The 9,680-nt window shown below is 45.1% G+C and overlaps 1 long non-coding RNA gene across 1 annotated transcript; it reads right to left on the minus strand.

The window, feature by feature from the left end:
* Positions 1–1,040: 1,040 nt before the first annotated feature.
* LOC130579299 (uncharacterized) lies at positions 1,041–9,351 on the minus strand. The gene is made up of 3 exons (XR_008965972.1): positions 9,217–9,351; positions 6,964–7,092; positions 1,041–1,117 (listed from the first exon to the last, which is right to left on the minus strand). It is a non-coding gene; the product is annotated as an uncharacterized LOC130579299 (long non-coding RNA).
* Positions 9,352–9,680: the final 329 nt, after the last annotated feature.

The following is a 9,680-nucleotide window of genomic DNA, read 5'->3' on the forward strand; positions in this document are numbered from 1 at the left end:
GCATTTTTGAATGCCTTGCTTCTGCTAAATCCCTGGGCTGTGTGGGGAGGGAAATAGGGGCAGGTCAGGAAGGGATGACTTTCTGGAGGTGGAAGCACAGGAGGAGAATTTTGCCTCACTGTTGTGTTCTCATAAGCTTCTTTGAGGCTGCAGAACGATGGTAATTAAAGCAGACAGAATCTTAAGCTTTTGCCTTGCCTCGCCAGCAGCACCAGACTTCAGAGTGTCCCTGGAAAGGGAGCTGTGCCTCGTGCTGGTTCTGAACATGCTTAGCTGCTCTCACACCAGATGGGTGTACGGCGGTGCCTTTGTTTTAGTCTGACCTTGACCCTGAGGTCACAGCTTCTGAAACTATATGGGACATGTTACCCTGGCCCTTGTAGCTACATGATCTTTTTTACCTGATTTTCTCTTCTAAGTGTAGCAAAGTCTAGATGTCAGAGGTTTGGAGCAGTGCAGGGAATTAAATTAAACCTTTTCACTTTCAGAGCCATTGTCCAAAGGAGGAGGGGACACTTGGATAACTGAGACTTGTTTAGATAAATTACATCCCAGTAACAATGAGGAAAGGCTTGCTAAGGGTTTTGCAGACACCAAAAGCAGCAGAGCTCAGGGTACCTGCTCTATAGGAAGTAGCAGCCTAGGCCTGGTACCACCGTGTATGCAAAGATTGCCAGCTCATAACCTGCAGAGAACATCCTTTCCTTGTTCTTGCAGGTTTAAAGAAAGAATTTGTCAGGAACAACACCTTGACTTGAGTACGGGTGAGATGGGTCACAGAGACCGAGATYYTYRGCATTGTCACATCCYMGACATGGCAGTGCTCAAAGCTGAAAGGCAACACCTTGAGTTCTGCCCAGACAGAAGGAGGAACATTAAATTCAGCTGTGTCAGCTTGCTGCAGAGCAGAGCCACAAAAATACTTTTGAAACACAAGTACTATTAAATATCACTGAGGGATCATAACAAGATTCAGTCTGCAGGATTGGGTTGTGGCTGAGTTGAGCCTCAGTCACAATTAAATTGTTTCTGTAATTCTAAAATGACACTTACTGACATCTTTGCAGCAGAGGCCACAGTGCTTTTGTGATCTGTTTGAGTGTGTTCTGTCACCTGGCTGGAAAGAAGAGATCGTGTTKTTTTTCAGTCTCCTGTCTTGACAGAGTGCAGAGTAGGTTCCTGTCTGGGCCTGAATAAGTCTTTGTGAAGGTTGTTAGCACCATTACTGCTTGGAGCTACTAAAAAGAGGGAGGGAGCAGTGAGGGAAGAAAGAGAGAGATTAAAGGGGAAAACCCAGTAGGTTATAAATGCATTTTCCTCTGTGCTGGAAGTTAAATAATATTTTATGTGTGTGACAGATACTGTGATTAAGGGGCTGTTAGGCAGAACGAGCGCTGGGCAGCAAAGGGAGCAGAGATGCTTGAGGGAAAAGGATATGAAGATCTTCTAGTGCTGAATTCTCTTGTGCATRTCTACTGTGTGATGTGTGCCTTTGTGTGCCTTTCACTGGGAAAAAAAGAAAAGCATATTCTACAGACATTTAGGGTTTTTTTTCCCTTTGTTACTTTAGCATCTTTCCTGTCTGAGATGTGTCACTGGTTACTGTGTCATTGCTTTAGGAAACGGGCAGAGGCTCTAATCTCTGCTGCTCCTTCAAGGTCTAGGATTAAGACTGTAGAATGGCATATGATAATCTTGTACATAAATCATGGCTTTAACAAATGGAAGAGGTTTATCCTGTTTACTCTGTTGCAGACAGACTCRCTCCTCTGCATCTTGCTCAGTTTGGATTCCTCTGTCACTGCAGAGCCTCTGGAGTTTCAGCTGTCATCAGGTACCCCTTGTTCAAACCTGGRCACTCAGGCTCATTTTTAGATCAGATCAATAAATCTGTGGCCTATCCTGGGTCATATTTGAATGTTCCACAGACACCTGTCATTCCCAGAGGCTCTTCCTCATGCCACATGAAGCTGCCTGTGTAAGCTGGGCTTCAGACAGGATGATATGCCTGTCTCATCTCATAAGCTTTTTACTTCCACTCTGTGGACAATGTCTCATTGAAGCAGCAGTAAACAGGGYGCAGTGTGTGCTGTTAGCATGCACTACAAAGCACTGCACTTCAGTCATTTAACACAACATGGGATTTAAAGCCCCCCCTGCTTCCTTTTGCAGAAGACAGTGTGTCATTCCACTGACTCAGCTGATCCACTTTTGACAGACACTGAACAGTGGATAGATCAGAAGGAGAAAAAGTAACAAGTCTCAGTTCGGAGGCTCTTTGTCCAGGCTGAAAACAAGAGAAAATCTGAAACGTTAAAAGGTACAAGTGAAGTGGAAATTCATGGCTGTTGAATTTTTGTGTGAGTAGTGGGATGGTCCTTGAGATCCTGTTGGGTCCAGCAGAGGTAGATTGCATGAAAAAAGTGGGCACAGCCTTTCCAAAAGAACTCACCAGAAATGTTTTATTTTCCCTCACTGAGCAGAGGAAACCATGGAGTTAACAGTACATTAAAGCAGCACACSTTGGGATGGGGTAATTATTCTAAATCAGTCCCATTCATTTGCATATATTGGGTTGGTTGGGGAGGGACCTGCTGRGTCCCGAGGTTTGTTCTGCCTCTACATGAGACTTATCTCAGTGGATGTTTGTGTCCTGCTTTGTTAAGACAAAACATTGCTGGCTCCCTTTTAGGATTAATGTGTTCATAGCACCTCTTGAAAAGCCACTGAACACAATTCTGCTGTTTTGCTGCTGGTGGTAGGTCAGTGACTGAGTCAGTGACAGCCACAACTCTGTACAATCCCAGAGCGGTGTTACTGCTTTAACACAGCTTTCCCACCCTTAACACCTTCCTTTTCAGAGGAGCCAGGAAACCTGGGGAGCAGCACCCAGCTTTCCAAAGGGCAGACACGTGTCCGTGTAGGGACACGGTAACCCTGGAGCTCCCACGGGAGGAACGGGGCCCTGCGGTGGCTCCCAGCCGGGGAGCGTTAATCGGGGCTGGCTGCTCCCCTAATCCTCTGATCCTTCCCAGCCAGCCCAGGCTGTTTGCGTGTGTGCCCTTCTCCTGCAGCGCGGCCGCTCCTGGCGTGCGAGCAGCGATTAGATGGGTGCCTGATCAAAACATGATTAGCAAAGCTGCAATTAGAGTGCAGGCCAGCAGGGCAGTGGCTTACTGCAGGAAGGGTCACTACTGCTATCTGTCASAACAGAAATAAATATGGGAGATGACAAAGGATTTAGCTGCACTCGTGTCTGAGGAGGCTGACTTCAACAGCCAGGGCACTGCCAGGAAGAAGCTGGAATTTTAGAGAAAGAGAGGGGGGAAAAAAGAGGGGAAAAAAGAAAAGCAAAATGGCATTTTCCTCCTGATTTGGTAATTTCAAAAGGGACTTTTTAAATCACCACAGGTAGGTTATGTAGGTGAAACATGGCTTCAGAAATTGGGATATCTGCATCTATTCTAAATTTTGTCCAGAACAGTTTTTGTGGCTGATCTACGGGAACTGTATTGTTCCTTTATCCTGCTGGATACACAACTAGAGGATGGTAATTTGGGTTCATTTGGGAATCTCTGAGATAGGCTGCAGCCCAACAGGAGAGCATCTGCTTTTCTTTTTGCTGAAGAACACTGCTGTAACTTCTCTAAGTTCATTTAAAAATCCATTGCATGATTTTATTAACATGTGATTATTTGGCTCCTTTTACCTACAGAAAATTACCAGAATAAAATGCAAGGATATTGGCTAAAAAAGGGGGAAATAAAGAGTATAATTGTGTTAATTATCAGAATACCAGACATGTAATTAATATGCCACAGGAATAAAGAGCAAATGTACTAATAGCACATAATTGGACTTAAACCATACCCTTGGTAGAAGTCTCTGCAATGGAACTGTTGTGCTTGTGCTCCTTTTCAAATTAGCAATGAGGAATAAATTAACATCCATTTTCTTGCCCATACAAAGACAGAATCATATTGTGGGGCCGGGTAATGAATTCAGAGAATGCCTTTACATTCCCATATGGCTCTTGGGGAGGGGAATACTCATGCACATGGCTCTTCTCTTCTCCCTTGCAGGGGGAAAGCAGAGAGGAAACCTCATTGTGTGCCCAGATGTTTGCAGAATGCCATGAGCCTGAAGAATACAAAACATCTGTAAGCTGAGAAGTTTGAGCACTGTCACCAGTACCTGGTGCAATTATATGAGTTGGTTTATCCTTTTATACCTGCTGTGTTACTGGGTTGTGTTGGCAGACAAGGAAATAGGGGCAAGACACTGTCCCAAAGGGACATCTCTGGTAGAACTGGAAAAAAAMCCACCATAGTGCTTCACTCAACAAAGACTTCTTAACAAAACCCAAATATTATTGAGGCCTTTAACAAGTGTTGCTTTCTAGGTAAAGACTTGAAAGCCAATCTGTTCCAGGTATTTACAGTTTATCTTGATTTGAGGTATTTCAAGGTATTGCAGCACTTGTTAATTTTTCCTCCCTTCTTTGTTCCCTTCTTTCCTAARTATGTAAATGGAAAGCCTGGAAATTCTGCCTTATTCAATTGTAATGCACCTGTCACCACGGTATCCAGACACCTGCCTTTTGCTTCACAGAACTATTGTGAGAGTGCATTAATTAATGCTTGTAAATGCTTGGAGATCCTGGGATGGAAGGTGCTAATGAGTTGTAAAATATTATAATGATGATGCAGAATATTCAGTCTCTCTTTGTAAGGAAAGACTTGCATCTCCCCTTCATTGCTTTCATGTTTGTGGATGCATATTTTGCTATAGAAGGTAAGTCTGAACAGCAAAGAGGATTGAACAAGGTRGAAAGATTGCTAATGCTGCTGGTTTTCTTGTGAGGGAGCTGGTTGGTTTTATGTACTTCTYTGCTTATTGAATTTTCTTTTTGTCTCTCTGATGAACCCCTACTTCAATGGCTTGTTGAGAATTCTCTGAACGTTCAGAAATGTCAGGGGAGAAGATTTTCTTCTTCAGATTGCCAAGGCCTTCATTTGCATCCCCTAAATCAATTCTCATACATGATCAAAGCAGTTCTGGAAATTTTCAAGTGTGGGGAAAACCAGTCCTCTAATTTTTTCTCCTCTAAAATATACAGTTGGATTCCAAAGCATTAAAAAATAATAATAAAATTTTAATCTACYGAATCTAAAAACTGATGGGTTTTATGCCTTTCTGTGTTCAGAGTGTGTATGTTGGGGACAGCYAGGCTAGAAATGATCTAACAGGTCACTTATGTGTGTTTTGTCTTCTAGCTGGCAGGGGCATTTTGTTGCTGAGGGTTTTTTTGAATAGCACAAAAGATGCCACTACTGCCTATTGCCTTGCAAGGATATTCTGAGGTTTCATAGACCTTGTTGTGCAAAATGAATTCTTTWTATTCACCTTGAATTGTCTTTTTCATAGTCTCATTATTGTTTGTTCTTCCTGCTTGTCTTTGATAAAGCCACGTCAGAACCAGAAAACACCAAAATTCAAACTCCCCAAACACTTTGGGATTGTCCTGTTGCCTTTTCCAGAGGGAATGGGAGCAGCTAGGGCAGTGCTGTGAGGCAGCTCTCAGAAGCTACTCTCTTCTTGCCTTCATCTATTATTTTGCTTGAGTGTGCATGCAGCTCTCTCATGAGCTTAATTACTGCATAGTCTCTATGGCAATTGTTCCCTTCTCAGAAGTGGTTTCAGGGCAGCTGTGAGGAATTGGTGGAGGAGATAAAGCTGGGTTTTAACTTCCCCTTAAAAGAAATCATCATCTGCAAACACACCACTGTGCAGACATTAATTGTGGTGAGATGAAAACCATCCCATACCCAGTTCMAGYCTCTTTATTTAAAGACMAYCATTTTCTCAGTGCAGTTCTAGACTGAAGTTTGGGCCCTTTCCCTGTATGTCTCCCTTTAAGCAAGAGTCCAAGGCTAAGATCCAGAAGTAACAATGCTTATTCTGTATTCCAAATCCTTTATGATGCTGAGCTCCMACGAGCAGATCCAGATCTGCTCTTGATGTACCCGAGCACGTCCTGCTGTTTCCTGTATTCATGGTGTGCACTGCCTGCCTTCCAGGAGCAGGCAAATGCATTCATTTCTCCYTATCACCTTATCTTTTCTGTTCTGGCTGCTCAGCTCCACTCTGACAAGAGCAATAAATGTGTCCTCCTGGGTCCTTGCGAGCCAGGCATTAGTCACACTGTGCATTTCAAGGACATCGGGCCGATAGGTTTGCAGCTGAAACAGAAAACATGTTCTGCCAGGAGCCATTTGTTCCAGTTTTGTTGCTTACCAATAAAATAAAAATCAATGGCGTTTTGGAACTTGAGAAGCAGGTCAGAGAGTAGGAGGGAGATAAGTGGTAAAAATGAAGGTGCTGAAGTTAGTTCCCTGAATTTCTCTGAAATAATGACATGTGGCATTTGGGATGGAGTGGGGATCTCTGTCAGCGTGGGAAATGCAGTTTCCTCTAGCAGTCAGGAACAGGACAGCTCTTGCCTAACAGCAAACAGGACTTGCTGCAGAGCAGGTCCCACACTGCATGATTGAAATCAAATTGAGTTTTGTGAAACAAAATGAAAGGATGTTGTATTTGCTGCACTTCCACAGWAAGTGCCAGTGGACCATCCGTGGTGACAGGGATCAGGATTTCATTTGGCTGCCTCACCCCRGGTGCAGGGCCCATCCTGTCCATATCAGCCTCTCAGCTGCCAGTTCAAACCTCTCAGTCATCCAAAGAAACAAAGCCATCAAATTGATCCTAAAATACAGACTAAAGAATTGTTTGCTTTACTGAATCAGTGCCTTAGTCACAAGTGACTCGGAGGAGTTTTGCTTAGAAAGTGAAATGCCATCAATGCCTTCTCCTTCCTTGGAAATTTCCCAGTTTCAGCATGACTGATTCAGCTGATGAATTCATCTGAGCTGGTAGCGTCATTGTGTAATAAAGAAGGTTTACCTGGACATAGCATTTCTTCTSTTAAAAATGTCTCTCCTTCCTCATTCTGCAGAATCAGAACACTTTARGAGTCCTGATGGCAACACTGAAGACCCCTTCTCACTGTGATCCATGGTGCATTGCTTTCTCCTGTGATAATACATGATACAGTCCAAGTGAAATGCAGAGCTCTTTTAAAATGTGCTTTTGCCACACCTAAYGATAATTTGTTTYGCAAKAAATGTTTTATTAGAGTCTGTGTAYGCGAATGCCAACTGGCTAGACATTCAGACCTCTTCAGACAACTTTATATTGACATTAAAGCTCTGTCCATAATTAGATTCCTAATCAAAATCCAGTATTTGGGTGTGTGTTACACCATGTATTCATCAATGGGCAGTCATCTTTCAGCTGATGCTATCTTGCCTAGCAAGTCTTTACTAATGGGGTGGTTTTTACTCAGACACTGTTAGTAAGCCTGGYTTGAGAGTCACACTGGGCTGGACAGTCCTACTCTCCCTACAAAAGSAAAACATATCGTGTAGCACCCTGTCAGCTGAAGCTGCGTTGGCAGAATGTAGAGATTCAGCTCTCTGGCAACAGATGGGCTCCAGGCTTCTTCTGACATGATCTGCCATCCAGCATATGTTAGCCAGGCTGAGAAATCAAGGAGGTTTAGACTGAGGCTTTAGCTTTATTTAAAAAAAGAAAGATGTCTTAGCTCTTGATAGAGCAGCTGCCCCAGTCAGTGGAATAAATGTGGAGTAACTTGGCTAAGGGAGAGCTCCAGAGGATCCTAACTGGGGGTGTTCAGTTAGGCCCCAGGGTGTGTGTGGCTCCTCAGGCTCCTGCTCTGCTCTGCAAACACTCAYGTACAGCAGTAAAAGGGCTTGGTTTGGGGATGGAAGAGGAAGAACATTTTTCMTTTGGATATCCAGCTGCATTGGCTCTGACAGTCACCTTGTGAGTCTGAAGTGGCTGCTCCAGGGCACTGAGTAGTTTGGTTTCTCACCTTTGGTTTCTCCCCCATCTCCACCCTGTGGTGACCAGCCCTGGGCCTGCCTGAGGAGGGAGGGGATTTCCAGTACAGATCAATCTGGGCATTTAAATTGCATGGAAAATAAGGAAATACCACATCTCTAGGCTCCTGAACATTCTGGACTTTATTTTTATTTCACTGTGGGAGTGAAATGGCTAATAGGTACAAAGCATGACTAGGCAGATCTAATTATAAAATAAGTTGTTTGCACTTTAATTGTCAAAACTCTGATCATGGTATTRATAATTTTTTCCTTTGTTGAAACATTTTCTAAGTGAAATTTTTGATAGTRGAGCAAAGAACTTTTCTATTATAGGACAAGTGCTGTGCAACTTAATGAAAATTCTTGATTCAGATAGTACTGGGAAATTTTTTACAAACAGAAGTAATCTTTTGCCTTGATAAGTCACTAAAAGGGTTTGTTACTCTGCCCAGTGTGARCTGTGGGGTTAAAGCACAGCCCTGWGCCTGGGGAGCMCCTTCTSTGGGCACCAGCTTGGRGTGAGCACCTCGGGGGTGCACCAAGGTGTGTTCATGGTTAAAATRGACACATTCCTGCAGGACTGCACTTCCAGAGCTGGGACAGCAGCAAGACTGGGCTGTTGGGTTAATGGCTGGTTTGATGATATTAAAGGTCTTTTCCAAGCTAAATGGTGCTGTGATTGTTGGCAGTTTGTTCCAGCCCASCAGCTGACTGGGTTTGTGCATCCCATTCCCAGTTCATCCCTGTACCTGTCTGTTCGGCATCAGCTTTGGGTTGGGAAAAAACAGTGGTTCTGCCTTTTTGCTGAAAAGATCTGTGAATGTTACAGTGGAAGCATTCAAATAGCTTTATAAAGGGCTTCATTATTTCTTAAATAGCTTTATACGAGGTTTAACTCCTCCTAACGACTTGGGGGCTTAATCATCATTTATTAAATGACCTGTGTGAGGCTTTGGGTGCACCAGTTTAAATCAGCACCAATTTAAATCAGCTGTGTGAGGCTTTGGGGGGCACCAGTTTAAATCAGCACCAATTTAAATCAGCTGTGTCAGGCTTTGGGTGCACCAGTTTAAATCAGCACCAATTTAAATCAGCTGTGTCAGGCTTTGGGGGCACCAGTTTAAATCAGCACCAATTTAAATCAGCTGTGTTAGGCTTTGGGGGCACCAGTTTAAATGAGCTGTGTCAGGCTTTGGGTGCACCAGTTTAAATGAGCTGTGTGAGGTGTCGGAGGGCCGCCAGCTTTCCTCACCTGTGTGCTGGGTGGGAAGCCCCGGCTCGGTTCAGGCCGCGGTAAGAGCTCCACGGATCCGATCGCCCCGGAGCAGCCGCGGCTGAGGAAGGCTAAGAGATGCTGAGGGAGATGAGGGATGCTGAGGAGGCTGAGGGAGATGAGGGAGGCGGAGGAAGGCTGAGGGATGCTGAGGGAGATGAGGGAGCTGAGGGAGCTAAGCGCGGCTGAGGGAGATGAGGGAGATGAGGGATGCTGAGCGCGGCTGAAGGAGCCTGAAGGAGCTGAGGGAGCCTGAGGAACGCCGCTCCCGCCGGTGCCGCAGTGCCCTCAGCGCCGGGGGCGGGGCGCGCCGCAGCCCGCGGGGGTCCGCAATGGGCTCTCCCGGCGCCCCCCGCCCCGCGCCGTTGGTTCGCTCCCTCCCCCGCTGCTGCCCGGCGCGGGCCCGGCCGCCATTTTAGGAGCCGCCGGCGGGGCGGGCGGGG

Source organism: Malurus melanocephalus, unplaced genomic scaffold (genome assembly GCF_030028575.1).
Source record: "Malurus melanocephalus ecotype Western Australia unplaced genomic scaffold, MMel_1.1 scaffold_266, whole genome shotgun sequence".
NCBI classification, from domain to species: Eukaryota; Metazoa; Chordata; class Aves; order Passeriformes; family Maluridae; genus Malurus; species Malurus melanocephalus.